This window comes from Macrobrachium nipponense, chromosome 31 (assembly GCF_015104395.2).
Source record: "Macrobrachium nipponense isolate FS-2020 chromosome 31, ASM1510439v2, whole genome shotgun sequence".
NCBI lineage: Eukaryota > Metazoa > Arthropoda > Malacostraca > Decapoda > Palaemonidae > Macrobrachium > Macrobrachium nipponense.
The window spans coordinates 9,303,731-9,323,204 of NC_061093.1; the positions used below are offsets into that span (position 1 = coordinate 9,303,731).

At 36.5% G+C, this 19,474-nt stretch overlaps 1 protein-coding gene across 1 annotated transcript in view; it reads left to right on the top strand.

The window, feature by feature from the left end:
- The window catches only part of LOC135206597 (dynein axonemal heavy chain 3-like), a 270,995-nt gene that overhangs the window by 118,095 nt on the left and 133,426 nt on the right, over positions 1 to 19,474 (top strand).

Genomic DNA, 19,474 nt, shown 5'->3' on the forward strand with positions numbered 1-19,474 from the left:
TGACTGAGCCTGTAATGGCACGCAAGTGCAAAACAGGAAAAGCTATTTCCGAGAAAAAACGTGTAAAGATAAAAATTCAAACATCTGTGCTCACCACCGACCTTAGTGACGTCGAAATAAATCCCAAGAAAAAGAGAGATAAATTTTCCTAAAGTAGCCACAGTATTTCAGCCAACTTATTTCAGTCTCTCTTATGCTTTTCTATGTGATTCTTGAAATTACCTTTATCTATTTATCATGCTTTCGCTATTTGGTTTGTTGATGATTTCGATGATAGTTCTATGTTAGGTCGAACCTCGTCTTGCAAATTTGCGACCTTCCTCTGTCTGTTCCTTGTGCGTGCTCAATTATCCTTAACAACATCAACAATAACAACAACAACAACAACAACAACAATAATAATAATAATAATAATAATAATAATAATAATAATAATACAGTGTTATTGAAAATAATGGCCATTTAAGCCGTGTTTATTTGGTATAGAAGTTTCTCTATTCTTCTTATTACTGACTTTTCTTCTGTACTCAAATTGGCAATTAAAACCCCAAATAGGCGATTCGTGACAAAAACGCGGTATTTGTCAAATTGAATATATTATGCAAAATGCACGTTTTTCTAAATGAATCCCCCATTTGGCGTTACAAAATAAACGCGGCTGAAATAGCCATTATTTTCATTGAAACCTGTATCAATGAAGGTCTTCTTCCAGCAAAAAATAATAATTTTAATAATCTTACTATATGTACTATAATGGGCGTTATGTCTGTCCGTCTGTCATTCAATCACGGCCAAACGGCTGGTCCGATGGGCATAAAACTTAGCAGGGTTATAGTGGGAACCCTAAGATGGTTTATAGTGGGGTTTGATCCTACCTCCCCCCAACCCCCTCCGAAGTGGGTGGGGTTCTGAAGGGATTCCCTGAAACAGGGCTGTTTGTGCCCGTAGACTTAGTTACTTTACTATTTATCGCAGTACATACTCTCTGTATACATATGACTACGGTCTAGTTATATTAGTAATATGTAGAATTTACTATGCAGATATAATGCAAAATCAATTTGATAATTAAAATTAAGGTAAAAATGAGAAAATTTGAATTTTTTTTAAATATGATTATACAATTAAGAAATAAAATTAAAAATATGTAATCTGTAAAATTCACCATGTAATATGAATGAAAATCATTATTGTATTATGTTAATATTAGTTAGAAAAATTGTACCTTTACCCAAAAAAATAAAATTGTGGATAAACCAACTTGACTTTACTCTTACTAATACTGAACTTTCTAAAACTATTCCATACCATGGTTAGCTAGCAAACTGCCCTCACTCTTCTTTCACCCACCTTTCCCGTCAGCAAAATGTATATATATATATATATATATATATATATATATATATATATATATATATATATATATATATATATATATTATTAGTCTGCCGAGTTGCTTACCAAAATAAGAGCGCCCTATGCATGACAACACGCGAAAGAACGAGTGTTGCCATATTTCCCATGTTGGTTGCCAGTTTCTTTTTATGTTCTTTATTTTTTCACAAAAGAGTTAAACATAGAATTCCTTAAAATCAACACCAAAAATTTATGCAAGAGAAACATTGTTCGTAAAATAAGTCAAGAAAAAATATTTTTAATCTAAATTTTTAGATTATTTTATTGCACGATTTACTCTGTTTCTTATCTCAATTTTCTTGTTTAGGTATTTCATTCTAAAAAGACACATAATTTAGCAAAAAAATTTAATTACTTCACTGGGAAGATCACACCTGTTGATTTCATTCACAGTCAAGCATTCTTATCGTGAATAGATTTGGATACATCTCTCAAAAGTTTAATTGTAAAAAAAAAAAAAAAATCAGACGCCATTTAGTTGACTCTTGTTAATTTTATTGATCGAGAACCTTTAGTCACTTTGAATGTCAGTCATCTTTTGACCTAAATGAGGATACCGCTCTTATTTTTTTCCTTTTTTTAACATTGTAGCCACTTATGTATATCTCGCAAAGATACTTCTTCAATTACATCAAATATTGACTTTTAATCATTTGGATAAGGTGAAAAATTGGCCATATCCTCTGGAGTGTTGTCTGTTTTGTTGTTCTCAAATTCTAGATCCAAGTCTACATTTTATATTATGTTGCTGACTATGCAAACTTCTAACGCAAGTTGACGCTCATCATAGGATTTGGCTTTGCTTGACGCATTTCATCAACATCAACTCAGCTGATAAGCAATCGTTATTTTCATTCTTCTTATTTACGTTTGTTTATAGTTAACAGCATCCGGGCGATGATAATGTCTAATCATCTGTCTGCAACGCCCAGAAAAATTTTCTAGTGGGTCCCGATTCAATTTTCTTGTTTAATATACATTCTACATTACAGTTTTTGATCAAGCTCTTTTGGAAATTGTAATGTGTTTGATCTTGCGTTGCATACTCCCATTTTTGTCATTACATTGATAGTTTTACAATGACATAATAGTTAAAAAACACTAGCGAGTCACTTAAATGAAGCAGTAGATGAATATGCTTAAAGTAAAGATTGATAAACTTCTATAGTAGATTCACATCAACCGTACATCTGATGTCAAGGCCAGTCTCTTACGACGCTCCCGATTGGCTGTTGATAAGCCACTCACAGGGCTGGAAACTGTCTCTCGAGAGTTCACATAGGCAGGATGTATGTTCCACCTCTCCTGAGGGATACTTTTGAAAGATGTATCCCTCAGGAGAGGGGGAACATACACCCTGCCTACGTGAACTCTCTCGAGAGAGAGACTGAGAGTTTCCAGCCCTGTGATTGGCTTATCAACAGCCAATCAGGAGCGTCGTAAGGACTGGCCTAGACATCAGGTGCACGGTTGATTTGAATCTTCTACAAAATAATGAATCCTATGAACGTTAGATAACGAGTTCTTCTTCTGATTCCAGGTATACTTTGTCAACATACCTGATTCCAGTGACGTTCCCGAAGACCAGGATTACAAATGCATTGAAGAACAGGAACGTGCAGTCTGAATTTCTCTATCCTCTCCTTCACGTACTCTGCAACTCGTCTCGATCCCACCTGCCAAAATGAGAACGACCGTACTAGTTTCCTTCTGTCTATTGAGACGATGATGGTCTCTCTCTCTCTCTCTCTCTCTCTCTCTCTCTCTTTCTCTCTCTCTCAGAGTAATCATGATAAGGAAATCACACATCTCTCAAACTGCTCAAAAATGAAAGGAAGTCTGTGTCTTTCACACACTTTGCTGGTTCTGTTACGTTATTCTCTCACGAGAACTGTAGGCCTACTCTCATGACATTTCCAGACTGATAAAGAGTAGTTAACTGTGAACAATTAAAATAATAAAACTCGACGGTTCTGCAGGAGAATACGCGGTAGGGGTTTCACGGGAAGCTCTTTCGATCACGAGAAGTGCCTTGAGCCCTGTCTCCAAAACTGAAAGCTCAGAAAACCCAACTCACAAAGAAAAGATTGCTTATATCTTTCATATCTTTTATTTCCAGCTTCCACCAAAACCTCTTCTACGGTTTACCTCTTCTACGGTTTTACTTTCAACTTTCAACAACAACTGGGTATTTACGAGGCAGGGGGACGCTCATCTCCGAACGATACCCTCCTCTTCCATCATCAATTATTTTATTTTTACTCAGCTTTTAGAGAAATAACTTGCTCCCTCTTTTAGAAATCTAGCGGAACGCGTCTCCACAATTGAACTGGACGCACACACAGGGACCAGCTCAAGTAGCAACAAAAGTGAGCATCGGACAACTTATTTCTTTGAAAGTCATCTCGCGTGTCAGGTCAGCTTTCTTAATCGAAGAAATGTGCATCTGATCACCACCATCTTGAATTGAGAATTCAAGATGGCGGTGATCTGATTCTGTAAATCATCTCACTCTATACCACTCGTTATGAAGGTTTATTACCACTGCTGCTTTCACTACAACAATAGTAGCCTGAGTTTTTTCCTGCTTTTCCGTCTTGTTATTAAGCTCTACTATTCCCAGAACTCTAAATTTCAAACTTTCGTTTCAATAATTGAAAATTCAAGTGTGGGTATGCATATGCTATAATGTATAACTGAATCACGAAAATTTGGAACGTGATAAATCCATAAATAAAGGCATAAGCAACGAAGGAAAAATAAACAACGGAGTGTCTGCAAGATCTTTCGACGTTCAACGTCCTTTACTCAGTAGATAACTGTTTATCTGCTGAGTAGCAGATAACTATTTATCTGCTGAGTAAAGGACGTTGAACGTCGAAAGATCTTGCAGAAACTCCGTTGTTTATTTTTTCCTTCGTTGCTTATGCCTTTATTTACATGCTATAATGGTATACATGCGTGCGTCTTCCATTCAATATACATACGGCCAGTTATACTTTGAATAAACGAACTCTCGTGTAGATTTGTTAGTGGTATTGTATGAATGCGTGTTTTAATACTCCACCTACCGCCCCCCCCCCCCCCACCATACACAAATCAGAGCCCGGCTCTATGATACCTGATCCATGAATGTCTTGGTCAGTTTTGTACATAGTCGTCCACATTGCCCTCCACTTCCTCGTTGATGGCTTCTGCGTCCAGACCAGCAAAGGGACCTGAGAGAAAAAAAATTACAATTTTTGAAAATCGCTTCTCCGGAGTTTCTGGTGCTCTTTACGGGCTGCTCTAGGAGTAAGAGCCCGTGCTGGCATAAGGCCAGCGAAATCTAAAAACTGTTAAAATTGATTGCATTCTTAATAAAAAAAAAAAATAAAAAAGTTCAGTGTAGTATGTGTAACGCAGTTTTGCTATGGAGATCGTTTTCTTTGAGATGGGCAGATTGCCGGAACTGTATCGCAGTGTAAGCCTTCTTCAGAATTTCAAACTTTTTAACTCCTCGACCCCCTTATGAAGTTTCAAATTTTCTATCGACCCCCTGGACTAGATAAAAAAAAAAAGTTCAGAATCAATTAGAGTAGTATTAGTTTAGTACTTGATATTCAGTATGATAAAAAAAAGTAACACCTAGTAAGAAAATATGCTTGGAACTTAGATGTACGAGTATATGTAACTTAATTCTCCGACGCGTTAGTTATTCATCGACCCCCTTTTGACACCCTGACTATTCATAGACCCCTTGGATGATCCTATTGACCCCTGGGGGTCGATATCGACCACTTGAGAACCCCTGCACTAAATTAACATAAAAAGGTTGTTCAAACTAATAAAAACAACAATATTCTGGAACAAATTCCAAGTCACGTAAAATCTAAAAAAGAAAAAAAAAAGTGAAAATACAATATGTAAGTGATTAGCAGAGAATCAGACTTATGCAACAATACAGTTTCTACATACATGACAATTATTATTTTTGTAGTTAAAGCTGCAGCATATTCCGAACAAACACATATCAAGAAGCTTAAAACATTGTATGTCGATAAAGAAATCAAAAGACATTAAACTAATTTTTTAAAAGCGCGTTTTTTCTCAGAATGCACCAAAAAGTATAAAATCATTTGTTGAGCCGCACCAGGATTTTCTTACAATCACATCTACAGAAATAAAAGCATGGTGCCAAACATGGAAGAAAATGCTACGAGAGATAAATAAAAAAATATATATTTTCTTTTATTTCCTGTAGCACTTCCTTCCATATTTAGCGCCAAATTTTATTTTTGTAGACGTGGTTAATTGTAATAAGATCCTGGTTGCGGCTCAACAAATTATTTATACCTTTAAGTGCATTTTAATAAAAGTATGTCTCAATTTATTTTCTTCGATACTAATTTTTAGTGTTGACAGAAATTGTGACTCATTTATGATTGCAGATCACGAAATTGAGCGTGACATTCTGTAATATCCTGCCGAGCCAAACGAAGGTTTGAAAACTCCGTAGAGTTTTTCACTTCATACAAATACTGAGATACTGGGAAAGGTCACTGTAGGGTCACTAGAGGTCACTGCTGACCTAATGATCATGGAAGGTTGCACTGTCACCAGAATTGAGTAACCATGCAAAAATTTGATTCCATCAGACGTAGGGAACAGGTTGAAAATTGAGTTATTACAAGATTCTTCCCAGACAAAAATGCAAGCTAAATAAAAACGTATAAAAAACATTAACTATATCGCACTAGCGAATAAATGTCTTAATTCCTGCTTTTATATAAAGATTTTAGCCTGTCAGATGAAAAAATGATGACATTAACGCCTGATTTAATGGTTAACATCCGCTTGCTAGTCGCTCAATCGATCCAGCTGATGGTCTGAGACTGACTTTGACTTTAGCTGTAAAAGCCTACACATTATAGTACGCCTAAGGATTAGAATAACTTTTACGGCTTAACCAGTCAAAGAAAGCACTGACCGTTGTACACAGAGTTCATATTTCTGGTGGAAGTCGTAAGTGGTGTGCCACAGCCATGTCGTAAGGTTCCTTCTGCGAAATCATCGCCTGCAGGAGAGGAACTTGGTTTTCTCCCAACTCAGGAGACTCTGCTCATTCGTTGATGGACTGAGGACAGAAAAGGGAAACATGAAATTCGAGGAGACAGGGCTCTTGCAAAAAGGGAAAGAATGACACTCGTTCACCACAATGAAAATGTTTTCATTATTTTAACATTTTTATTTTATTTTTATCTGTATACAAATATCTAGTACATAAACAATAGAATACAAATAATTAGTTTTTTTTTTAGTTTCCTTTTCAGTTAGAAACTTAACAGATGATGATAAGATTGCCATTTGTTTTTTATTTTACATTCTTACCTTCCTCTGCGCACAGAAACTTAGCAGTTGACATGGGTAGGCCTACTGTAGAAGGCTGGTTCTAAACATTGCACCTACTGCGTCTGAAGGTTACGGCATTTCTTCAAAACTGAGTAGTATATCAATATGCGTCATACCCAAGTGTCAAATACAGTAAAAGTCGTCCACGATTTTAGAAGTTATTTTCGAAGAAAGAAATAATAAAACTATAAATCTCAAAGTGATAGACGTGAGAATTCTACAACGGCGCTTCAAAGAAGAGGAATGATCACCGCCGAGGGGGAGGAGGAGGAGGAGGAGGAGGAGGAGGTTGTGCTTCGATTCAAAGAGATTACGGCAACTGTAGTTTTTCCGACAATCGAAAATGTAGATTCATGTAGAAGGTTTAGGAGCTTTGACAATGGCATTTTCGATTGCTTTTTACATTTGGCAACGGCAAGTGGGTCCTGACTTGGGTGGGTTTTCACGATACATGAAATACAAGCAGCTGGGAATGCTGTCGTTTCTAGAAAAACTTCAATTTCAGGAGGAACAGAATAGCCGGAAGACGTGGTAACATTGCAGACATTATCCTCTTTCTTAGAATCCAACAGAGGCACAGCCGAGCTATGTATTCCCGAAAGCTCGGTTGTGCCTCTATTGGATTCTAAGAAAAATAATAATGTCTGCAATATCACCACGTCCTTCCGGCTATCCTGTTCCTCACGAAATACAGTTAGAAGTTAGAAAAGTCAACGAAAACAGTACAACTTGTAACTCAGTTTACCCAGCTTTACGGTGGAAACAAAACTGCAAAATAATACAGCAAATCATAGCGGTCATCATAAAGCCAATAAGCCAACAGAGCAAATGAGGACGAAATAGCTCATTAAATTGTAAATGTATGTAATACTTACTTAGCTCACTGATTGAAGGGACCATGAAGGCCGCACGTGGAGGCCATGAAAGTGATCACCAGGGAGTATGTGCTCTATTTGTTGAATGGTTTTCTCGCGAGAACTGTAGGCCTACTCTTATGACAATTCCAAGACTGATAGAAGAGGAGGTTAATTTGTGAACAAATAAACTAATAGAGCTCGATGGTTCTACGTGAAATACGCGGTAGGATTTCACAGGAAGGAACTCTTTCGATCGCCAGAAGTGCCTTGAGTCTTCTCCAAAACTGAACGTTCAGAAAACCCAACTCGCAAAGAAGAAATTGCTTATATTTTTCATATCTCTTAACTTCCAGCTTCCACCAAACCTCTGCTACGGTTTACTTCAACTTTCAACAACAACTGGTATTTACGAGGCAGGGACGCTCATTCCGTACACTACCCTCCTATTGTATCATCAATCATTTTCTTTTTACTTGAGCTTTTTAATACATAATTTGCTCCCCCGTTTAGATATCTAAAGACGTATGTAACGCTCTCAACAATTTGACTGGATAAGCGGCAGAAATAAATAAAAGCAAAACTTTTTAACATTACATCCCACTTAAATCAACACACGAAAAACCTCTCTTGACATAACTCATTTTCGACGGAGAATTATTAAGTATGGCAATGCACGAATATATATATATATATATATATATATATATATATATATATAATATATATATATATATATATATATATATGTGTGTGTGTGTGTGTGTGTGTGTGTATATAAAATATATATATATATATATATATATATATATATATATAATATATATATATATATATATATATATGTGTGTGTATATATATATATATATCTATATATATATATATATATATATATATATATGTATGTATAATTAATCAGCCAAGCGAGGCAAATCTCTTTAACTCTTGACGAGAAGAGATTCTTTTTTCATTCATTCAACGAACTCTAGTGCCCGCTAAACACACAGGCCATTACCATGATGGAATTGCCACGGTGATGGCTTCAAGTGCTGCCAGGTGCTGAGGTTAATTAATGCTCCCTTCGTAAATCACAAGAATTTAAATTCATAAATACGGGTCGTCCAGAGACCAAAAACCTCCGTCAAGGTTATGACCCGACTTTATGATAATCCAGTGTTCGAGCAAATCCACACGTAACTGTTAACAAACAGGAAACAAACACACCGAACCAAACACATCACCTAAATTCCTGTTTGACCTTTGACCTTAAGTATGACGTTGACCTCATTCTGCAGGTCATCGCTATTAGTGGATTATGATTGCCAAACGTACAATCTAAGAGCTGTAGCCAACGATTGATTGCTACTCGCCAAATATGTCTGTCTCATAGCGTTCAGAAGTGACGATGTTTGACTTCCAAATATGAACTTGAGATTCAGCAGCATTTCGGTTTCAACAGCGGAAAATATGAGCAAAAAAATGAATTTATTATCTCCTTTAATTTTAAGGTTAGGTTTGCTTGCTTGCTTGTTTGTTTGAATGGTGTTTTTACGTTGCATGGAACCAGTGGTTATTCAGCAACGGGACCAACAGTTTGCGGACAATTTTTCGAAAAACCACTATTCGAAAGCAATTGTTCGAAAAAGAAATTTTTGAAAACCAAGTATTCGAAAACAATCATTCGAATGTGTAATTGTTCGAATTTACAATTGATCGAAATAACAGACATTCGAATAAGCAGTTTTTCGAAATGAATATTGTTCGAATTCATGAGTAACGTCGACTTGTTGAAAAAAGCCCGACGGCAGTTTTGTATGTTAGCACTCTCTCTCTCTCTCTCTCTCTCTCTCTCTCTCTCTCTCTCTCTCTCTCTCTTTCCCAATGTGTAGTTATTCGAGAAACAACTCAATCGCATTGTTTGTACTTTAATTACCTTAAAACAACTTATCGCATTGTTTGTATTCTATTTACCTTAAAAAAAATAATAATAAAATAAACCGCATCTGGAGTTCAGGGACTGCGAGCTGTCTACAGTATTAGGCGCACAATTAGAAGGGTTCGCTTAGAAGAAAATATTGTGGACTATCTACACCCATCATAGGAAGGATTTAGTATTCCCAGTCAAGTAGTATATGAAGCTTTCAAGAATGAAGATTTTCTTCTTTTGACTCAGGTCAGAAGAGAGTTTTCAGTCAATATTCGAATGCTGTTAGCACTGCATTTATCCCAGAAGAGTCATTGAAACTTTTGAAAATTTAGTACAAGAAGAGTAATCTTCACCTGAATTACTTCCGGTAATAGATTATTTTGAAGATAAATTGTGCAAAGATCTGTTAAGGAAACTAATGAATTTAAACTAAATTAATCGTTTATTAACATCAATCTTATTATCCTACATGGTTAGATAAGTATGTTTATAGAATCGAACAATAGTATTCATTTCGAAAAACTGCTTATTCGAATATTTTTTATTTCGATCAATGGTAAATTCGAACAATTACACATTCGAACTATTGTTTTCGAATATTTGGTTTTCGAAAAAAAACTTTTCGAACAATTGCCTTTCGAATATGGGTTTTCGAAAATTGTCCGCAAATCGGGACCAACTGGCTTTACGTGACTTCCGAACCACGTCAAGAGTGACCTTCTATCACCAGAAATACACATCTCTCACCCCTCTGTGGAACGGTTTCGAGGTTATGACAGGATTAAATTCCCAGTTGATCCTTAGGTCTCCGGATAGGTTCAAGCTACATTTCCGATCACTCTCGATAGACACAAGGTCACTTTTACACAAATTTCGCAAAAATTCAACCATACCTTTCTCAGTAATTCTTCCCACAAAAGGCTAACGAGCAAGCACGCTAGATCAAAAACATAATCCCTTTGTGAACTTAATTACATCTCATTCCTTTGATCTATACACAAATATTACTGTAATTTCAGAAACACTAGATCGTTTCCTCATTTTCTTCTTTCAATTATTTTGACTTTGAGATTAACCGTGAACTTATTTATTTGTTAAGGATTATATTCACTCTTCTTCTATGAACAGATATATGAGGAGCTTCTCCAACCATAAGACACCAACAACGTCATAATTGTGAACGTTAGTCCTTTCAAGTATCCGTAATCAGGAAAAGTTAAGTATATCTTAGTTTTTACCAGACACTGAGCTGATTAACAGCTCTCCTAGGGCTGGCTCGAAGGATTAGATATTTTTATGTGGCTAGGAACCAGTTGGTCACTAGCAACGGGACCTACAGCTTATTTTGGGGTACCGAACCACACTATATCGAGAAATGAATTTCAATCACCAGAAATAAATTCCTCTGATTCCGCGTTTGGCTGAGCCGGGATTCGAACTTCCGACCACCGAATCGGCAGCCGAGCGCGAAAACCACTCGTCCAGCGAGGAACTCCGCAATCAGGAAATACCCTTTCCATGGAAATAAGACTAATTCCTGGAGAGTCAGTCTGCATACCCTGAACACTAAGGGCACTTATGAGCTCAGATGATGCAAGGTCATCCAAGGGATTATCCAAGTGATAGTGAGTCACATTGAGGCCCCATAAGCATGTGGAGGGAATGGGAGGATAATCATTTTATGCGATATGCTTTTAATAGGAACAAAACCAAACCGATAACCACTAGACGAGCACTTACTCTGTCGAATTCCAGGCATGAGTTATGACTCAACTTTGCTTATCCCAGAGGGCTAAGGTTTGTTGCAAATTTAACTCTTGGCTATTTATAAGGTTGAACTATGAATCTATAAACAACATTAATCTTTAAGATAACTTTTGATCTGCAAAACAATGCCCTATCACTCCTGGTAATACCTTTGGAAATGATCACTGTCTTACCGAGAGTTCAGCCTTGGCGTTCTGGAACTGCCTGGTGAGGCGGTCCAGCATCTCGACATTCTTCTTCATGGTGTCCACGCGGATCTCTTTCATGATGAAGTTGTCCCTCCCCTTGAGGTCATCCAGTTCTTTGTTATACTGTTGCAACCTAAAATACAACCAAATTGATCGTGCCAGTTTTGTTGGAGTCATTAGAACATCACGATTAGTTATGGATATGCTTTGCGCTGTAACTGAACTGTGCACATACTTATTATTACAAGTCATATATATACATGCAGATGCATAAATAAACAAATATATATATATATATATATATATATATATATATATATATATATATATATATATATATTATATATATACATATATATATATATAATATATATATATATATATATATATATATATATATATATATATATATATATATATAATAAAGGTTTTTGTCACGAAGGAAAAAAATCAAAAGCGAGATAGCCAAGCACTTTCGGTCTAGTTCGACCCTTTTACTTAGGCACAAACTGATCTTACAGAGGAAAAACATAGTCAAGGTAGGCTTAATATCCAAACTGACACTACAGAAACGAGGAAATGTGGTACGTATTAAGCAGCATATGTATTTAGTTAGAACAGCCCAGACTTCAAATACACTGTTTACCATCTGAGTGAAAAATCTCATTGTACTAATTGGGGTGTTACCTCTGTAACTGCTATATCTAATGATTATGTTTCAAGAAATTTACTGGAATCGGCAATTATACAAATCACTAATAAAAACAACCTAAATCTTAGTCCGGGAATGTACCATTTAGACCCCGTATATTTGTAAAATGTTTATGAAGGACCTTAAAATAAATGAACTAATAATTAGTCCCACATGTATATAGTTATTATTCTCTCTCTCTCTCCTCTCTCTCTCTCTCCTCTCTCCTCTCTCTCTCTCTCTCTCTCCTCTCTCTCTCTCTCTCTCTCTCTCTCTTGCTCGATATATTTTTTTTTTTTATTTTTTTATTTCGTCTTTTCATTAATAATTTTTTTGGGAACATTTTTATAAATTTCATGATAATAAGTTGTATATTCCTCCTTTTTTTTTCAAAATGTATTATTTTTCTGGATGAATCATCTATTGACCGCGTGTGTATCCTCCAAGGTGTGGCTGCCCTCAGGCGTTCCTCGTTTCTGTGGAGTGAAATCGACCTTATTGCTAATCTTGTAGTGTCAGTTTGGATATTAAGCCTTCTTTTGACTATGTTTTTCCTCTGTATAAGATCAGATGTGCCTGAAGTAAAGGGTCGAAACTAGACCGAAAGTGCTTGGCTATCCCGCTTTCATTTTTTTCCTTCGTGGCAAAAACCTTTATCTATACATAGCATCACGTTTTATATACTTCGTGATCAAGTTATTCATATATATATATATATATATATATATATATATATATATATATATATATATATATATATCTATATATATATATAATATATATATGTTACGGCCATTTGCAAATTGGTCATTTTACAAAATTGCCGGCCATTTTGCAAAAGGACCAAATTCGTGGTCATTTTGCAAAATGACCTAAATTTCTCAACATTTTGCAAACGACCAAGATTTTGGTCATTTTACAAAATAAACAGCATTATTGTTGGTCAGTTTACAAAATCTCCATACAGCAAGCAGCCAGATGGAAAAAAAGCTTGTCATTCACTTCTGCAAATCATCTTTTATAATATTGGCTCATTTACGGTTCTCTACTCGTTTTCCACTAAGGGTAACTGTACTGTATAATTGTCGATCATTCACTTATTATTCCCCCCCCCCCCCCCCCATCTCTCATCCACAATAGTAATGGGAGCTGACTGGTGACACTGTTGTCAGTAAGGCACTGCTGAAAGGCAGGAGAAGACGACCAACGTAGTACTTTGTGTGCATTCAACTAGTTACTTGCTAAAACTTTATACGTTTTGATGCATTTGAAAGTTGTATTTTCTGAAAATGAATAAAATTAGTTATGTTCAGTACGTTTTATCATTCCCTCGCTTTTTTTTTCATCTGGCTGCTTGCTGTATGGACATTTTGTAAACTGACCAACGAAAATTTTGTAAACTGACCAAAATCTTGGTCATTTTGCAAAATGTTGAGAAATTTAGGTCATTTTGCAAAATGACCACGAATTTGGTCCTTTTGCATAATGGCCGGCAATTTTGTAAAATGACCAATTTTGCAAAATGGCCGTAACATATATATATATATATATATATATATAATATATATATATATATATATATATATATATATATATATATATATATATATATATATATATATATATGTATATAATATATATATATATATATATATATATATATATATATATATATATATATATGTATGTATGTGTGTATGTATACTGACAACCAATTACTGGAACGTGCAAAGTCAATATGAGAGCAGGCAGAAAGAAAAGTGAAACAAAGAGTTTGCCAAGAAATTTTGTGATGAGTTGCTCTATACCAGTGTTTCTTAAACTTTCCTGTGCAGTAGACCCCTTTTATTAAATCTATTCTATGTTAATTTTTTTCTTGGGTTTAAAAGTGTTTTCAGGGTATAACATTTAGTAATAAAATTGCTACTGAAATACTTATTAATGGCTTATCTTCAACATAAATGTTTACATTTTACTTAAAATATTTTTCACAGCATTATTATATTCATATCTGATACCGACGACCAAATTATCCTGCAGACCCCTTGGGACATTCCATGGACCCCTGGGGGTCCACAGACCACACTTTAAGAAACACTGCTTTATACACAAAAGAATTTTGGTCAGCAGTTCTTGCTCCACTTTATATCATTGTATATGGCAACTAAATTAGAGAATCACTTTCTGCCTTCAAGTGGTTTGAACTTCTATCCAATTTGCTTGTTAAATTAACAATTATTACTATCATCATTATATTGAAACTAATATGATAATAATAATAATAATAATCCCAGTGAACCAGATAGCTATCACCCAAGGTAATCCTAAAGGTTCTAAGTTTCTACACCGAGCAAAAATGTACACTATATCGAGTTTGCTGTTTTACATGCATAAGCAGTTCTATAAATAACTAACTAAGCATATAAGTGTATTCTTGAAAAAAAATCTCTGTTACATCCACTCAAATTTGTACCAACTCTGACCACACCTCTACAAGCAACTTTTTTTTTCCTGCTCAAGTATACTTCCGTAGAAAGCCCCTTCATAATCCAGTATAAGCAACAGTGCAATAGTTTTTTCACATGATATATGGGAACTATAAAGATGAAAGTACCAACGAACATTCCGACCCCATGGGATTTCTGGCCATGGAGAGGTCAGTAATATTTCATGTTGGTAGCTTCCAGCTCCATGAATGCAGTTCCAAACCACTTGAGGATTGAAACTTATTCCTTCATTCAATTATCAGTCATGTCACCATTCATATATCTCAAGTGATGATGAGATTTACATTGTCCTCTATACCTGCTTGCAAGAAAACATTCTGAGGACATTTAATTGCAAGTGGTCTGCAATCTACGATTGTAGTTCTTAGCATCTTAATTTACTAATTCAAGGCAGCTGAGCGTTGGAACCTTTTATATCTTTGGATTATCAATTGAAATAACAATTCACACAAGTCTTGAGAAGTGATTTCAATGTCTATCCTAGTATGGTCAGTAATGCTTTGAGCTGGTAATTCATAACATCTTGAATGTAAGGTCACTCTGCCTTAGAACTGGAGCTTATTTTTTTCATTTAATTGCCATTCATATTAATATATATATATATATATATATATATATATATATATATATATATATATATATATATATATATATATATATATATATATATATATATGTATGTATATATATACAGGCAGTCCCCGGTTATGGCAGGCTCTGTTAATGGTGATCTGGTTTTATGGGCCTTGTCTAGCACCATAAAATTGGGGATTTCGGCATCATAATATACTCTGTTAGGTGTATTATGACACCATAATACACCTAACAGAGGTGCCATTAACCGGTTATCAGTGCTATAACCGCCATAAATTACTGAGTTTCGGTTAATGGCGGTTTTCGCTTATCAGCACCCCACCGAGAATGGAACCCTCACCGGTAACCGGGGACTGCCTGTGTGCATGAAGCCAACAGGGGTAGCTCTATTTATGGTACTTACTCCCTAGTGCAGTGGCATGATCGGTATAATGTAAATATGCATATATGTTTATCACGTGAAGAATGAAGAATATAAATAATGTCATGTACTTATTAGGTAGGCACACACCTATATATACATAGGCCACTGATTCAGTTAATATGGGATTAAGGTGACACTGACTACTGACATGAGTGTTCTGTGGACCCACCTGTAATAGAAATTTACTTATTATTGAAACTAAAAGATATATGTATATATTACTGTGCAGACACCTGCTGCCTCACGTGCTTACTCTTATTTCTACTGCTGAATGGTTCTCTTCGCTTGACTTACGTCTTTTCGAAATCTGCGATGCGACCCTTGAGTGCCGTCTCTTTGAGGTCCCTCTTGTGGGAGATTCTAGCTTCAGCCAGCAGGAAGTCCTCTTGGATTTTGTGGGGCCAGGCGTACATGCGATGAATCAGAGCAACTTGGTCCTCGGGCACTTTACCAAACTAGATGCACAAAGAGGGAAGAATGACATTCAAGACTGACATCCAAGAATGACATCCAGTTAACATCATTTTTTCATACTACAAACATATCCCTATGGAATAAGGCAGAAGGACAAGTATTGTGTGGAGCGATCTCCCACAAAATGATTCATGCCATATATTATGAAAGCGGAGTAAAAGAGGCAGGCTAATAATGGTACTCCTTCATTAATAGGAAATACTTCACTACAATCAATACAACATAAGTTTTTCTAAAACAAACAACAAGATACGAAACTGCCAAACACTCTCTCCCTCCCTTGGCTTCTCTACCTCGCTTCGTTTATTCCAGACCGTTAAGGTCTTATTGAAGATTTTCCTGTGACAATACTAGCCTCATGCCTACAACATTTCGTCACAAAACTATCAGAGTCGATGGAGATACAGTAATTCTAAGAAAAGCTTCTTACCTGTTATAAATCCATGTGTATTTCTAATGTGTTCTGAAGATCCTAATCCTTTTAAAGTAAAATACTTGAAATCTTGAGAGAAACTGAATAGTAATATAGGCCTAATTCTCTTGGTGAATCTAATGGTAACGAATATCATTTTTAAAGCGTCCATGACAAGCGTCATAGTTCAGAAAGATATTCTAAGTAAATTGCGATAAGACCAATATTTGAAGATGATTTGTTTCAGTTTCGCAATCAATAAACCACGACACTCAATCATTTGCAATTGCAAAATAAAATGGCTGTAGCTGCAACATCTGCAAATCCTTATCCCCACATTTTCCTATTTCAATCAGACGTCTTGAGAGCTGGAGCTTCCAGTAATTTCTGGAAGAAATGAACTGAAGCCAAGTTACACTTTTTGGAAGCAAGAAAACTTCCACAGAATCTCCTGGTCCAGACTTACGCATCTTACATGAGTAATTCATTACCATAAGTTCAAGTCAAAAAGAGGAGCTTCGAGCTCCATGGATGATATTTTTGACCCAGTCAATTTAAATTTCGTTTATCTGGAAAATAATTTCATATAGAATTGAATATAGGATTGGGCCGAAGGCCAAGCACTGGGACCTATGAGGTCATTCAGCGCTGAAACGGAAATTGAGAGTATAAGGTTCGAAAGGTGTTACAGGAGGAAAATCTCAAAGCAGTTGCACTATGAAACAATTGTTAGGAGAGGTGGACAGTAAGATGGAAAAGAGGGAATATGGAAGGAGGTATAGTAAAGAAAAAGAATATGGAAGGAGGTATAGTAAAGGAATGAAAGTAGTTGAAGCTAGGGGCCGAGGCGCTTTGCAAAGAACCTCAAGTAATGCTACTTGCACTGAATGAGTGCACTGACGGCACTAACCCCCCTTACGGGGAAGAGGAGCTTTGAGCTTTGCGGGTGTTATTTTCGACCAAGTCAAGTTAAACTTCGCTTATCTGGAAAATAATTTCGTATGATCGCCAGTTCTAGACAAAGGCATTATTCCCACTGCGAACGTTAGTTGACACATCATCCAGAACAACGCTACAGGTAATGCCTGCTGGGTTTTACTGTATTCCCTTTAGTGCAAAGATTCAGAAAATGCAGAACCCACTTGCTTTTCATTTTATTTATTATTATAGTAAGCTGATCGATATCAGAGCCACATTCTGGCTATACGGAATATTCCCACAACTGCCCTTGCTTACTCCTTATGCTGTTCTTATCGATGTGAGACATAAAAACGCTTCCGTAACAAAAACCCTGAGTCTAGTGGTCCTTGGAAGTCATGCCAGTTTCCATGGAGATAGTTCAAAGACTCCAACAACTTAAGGTGGCCTCACACTAGGTCTTTTTTTCTCCAGCTTCGAGCCGTTGCTGGCGAAAATGAAAAACCGGGAGCTTTTAGCTCGAGATTTTAGCTTCCCGATAGAACGGGAAGCAGCCAGCACGAGCCGCTAGCCACAGCGTAGTGTAAACAAACAAGATGGCTGCTGCTGATAGACGTACTCTCAGACCTTGGCTTCTCTTCTCTTGAGCCACTCAAACCCACAAAGGTTTTTTGTTACTCTTGCATTCACGTAAGTTTCCAAGAAATACACCACTGCAGCACATCTAGTGTGACAATACAACACTTTTGCTCGCGAGCATCGCTGGATGCTGGCCAATACCGCAAGCAAGAAATGACTAGTGTGATACCAGCTTTAGGGTCATTACATACACCAAATAGTCAGAAACTTCAAATATCTGGGAATTGTTAAGCCCATAATCCAAAGCTTACCGATTCAGTTGTGGCTTTCACACTGCGTTTCAGACAAATAATTCAGAACTTTTAACTGTAGGGAGTCAATCACCATATCAGAAGATCCAAGTTTGTCGATTTACCTGTTTTAGAAAGCAATCCCAGATCTTATGAAATTTGCCATAAAAAAATCAGCAGAAATACGAGAACCATAAGAGCCAAATTTTGTTGAAACTGAAACACTTAGTGCCAGTAAACTCAGTCAACAGGCTCAGCTGAACTGTGACTGCTTAACTGATAATTCATCCCTTTTAAACATCCAAAGTTATCGTTACAGAATGGACTGGAAATGGCATGGAATGCAGAATTTCGGCCAAATGCCAAGCACTGGGACCTATGAGTTCATTCAGTGCTGAAAGGAAAAATGAGAGTAGAAAGGTGTAACAGGAGGAAAACTTCGAAGTAGTTACACAATTCTTAGGAGAGGGTGGATATCAAGTTGGAAGACAAAGAATATGAACAGAGGTACAGTAAAAGGAATGAAGGGGGTTGAAGCTAGGGGGCCGAAGGGAGGCAGCAAAGACCCTATGTGATGCCTACGGTGCACAGAGTGATTTGCACTGGTGACACTAACCCCCTACAGAGATTTCTTAACAGAAAGAGGATCCGTTAGAATATTTTGAAAAATACTGAACTTAAAAATAGAATTTTCTTGTTTGCATGAAAGTAGTAGTATCTTAATTCTTACTATAATGGGGGTAATGTCCGTCCGTCTGTCACTCAATCACGGCCAAACGGCTGGTCCAATGGAATGAAACTTGGCAGGGTTATATTGGGAACCCCTAGGATGATTTATAATGGGGTTTTCAACCTACCTCCCCGCCCCCTCTGAAGGGGGTAGGGGGTGATAAGGGATTCCCTAAAATGGAGCTGGTTTCTGCCCATGAAAAACAGGGCTCGTTGTGCCCGTAGACTAGGCTAGGTGCACACCCAGTAACTGTCGAAACTGCTGCCTTCAGTCTTACTATTTAGTAAAAGGCTAGGCCCACCATCAATAACT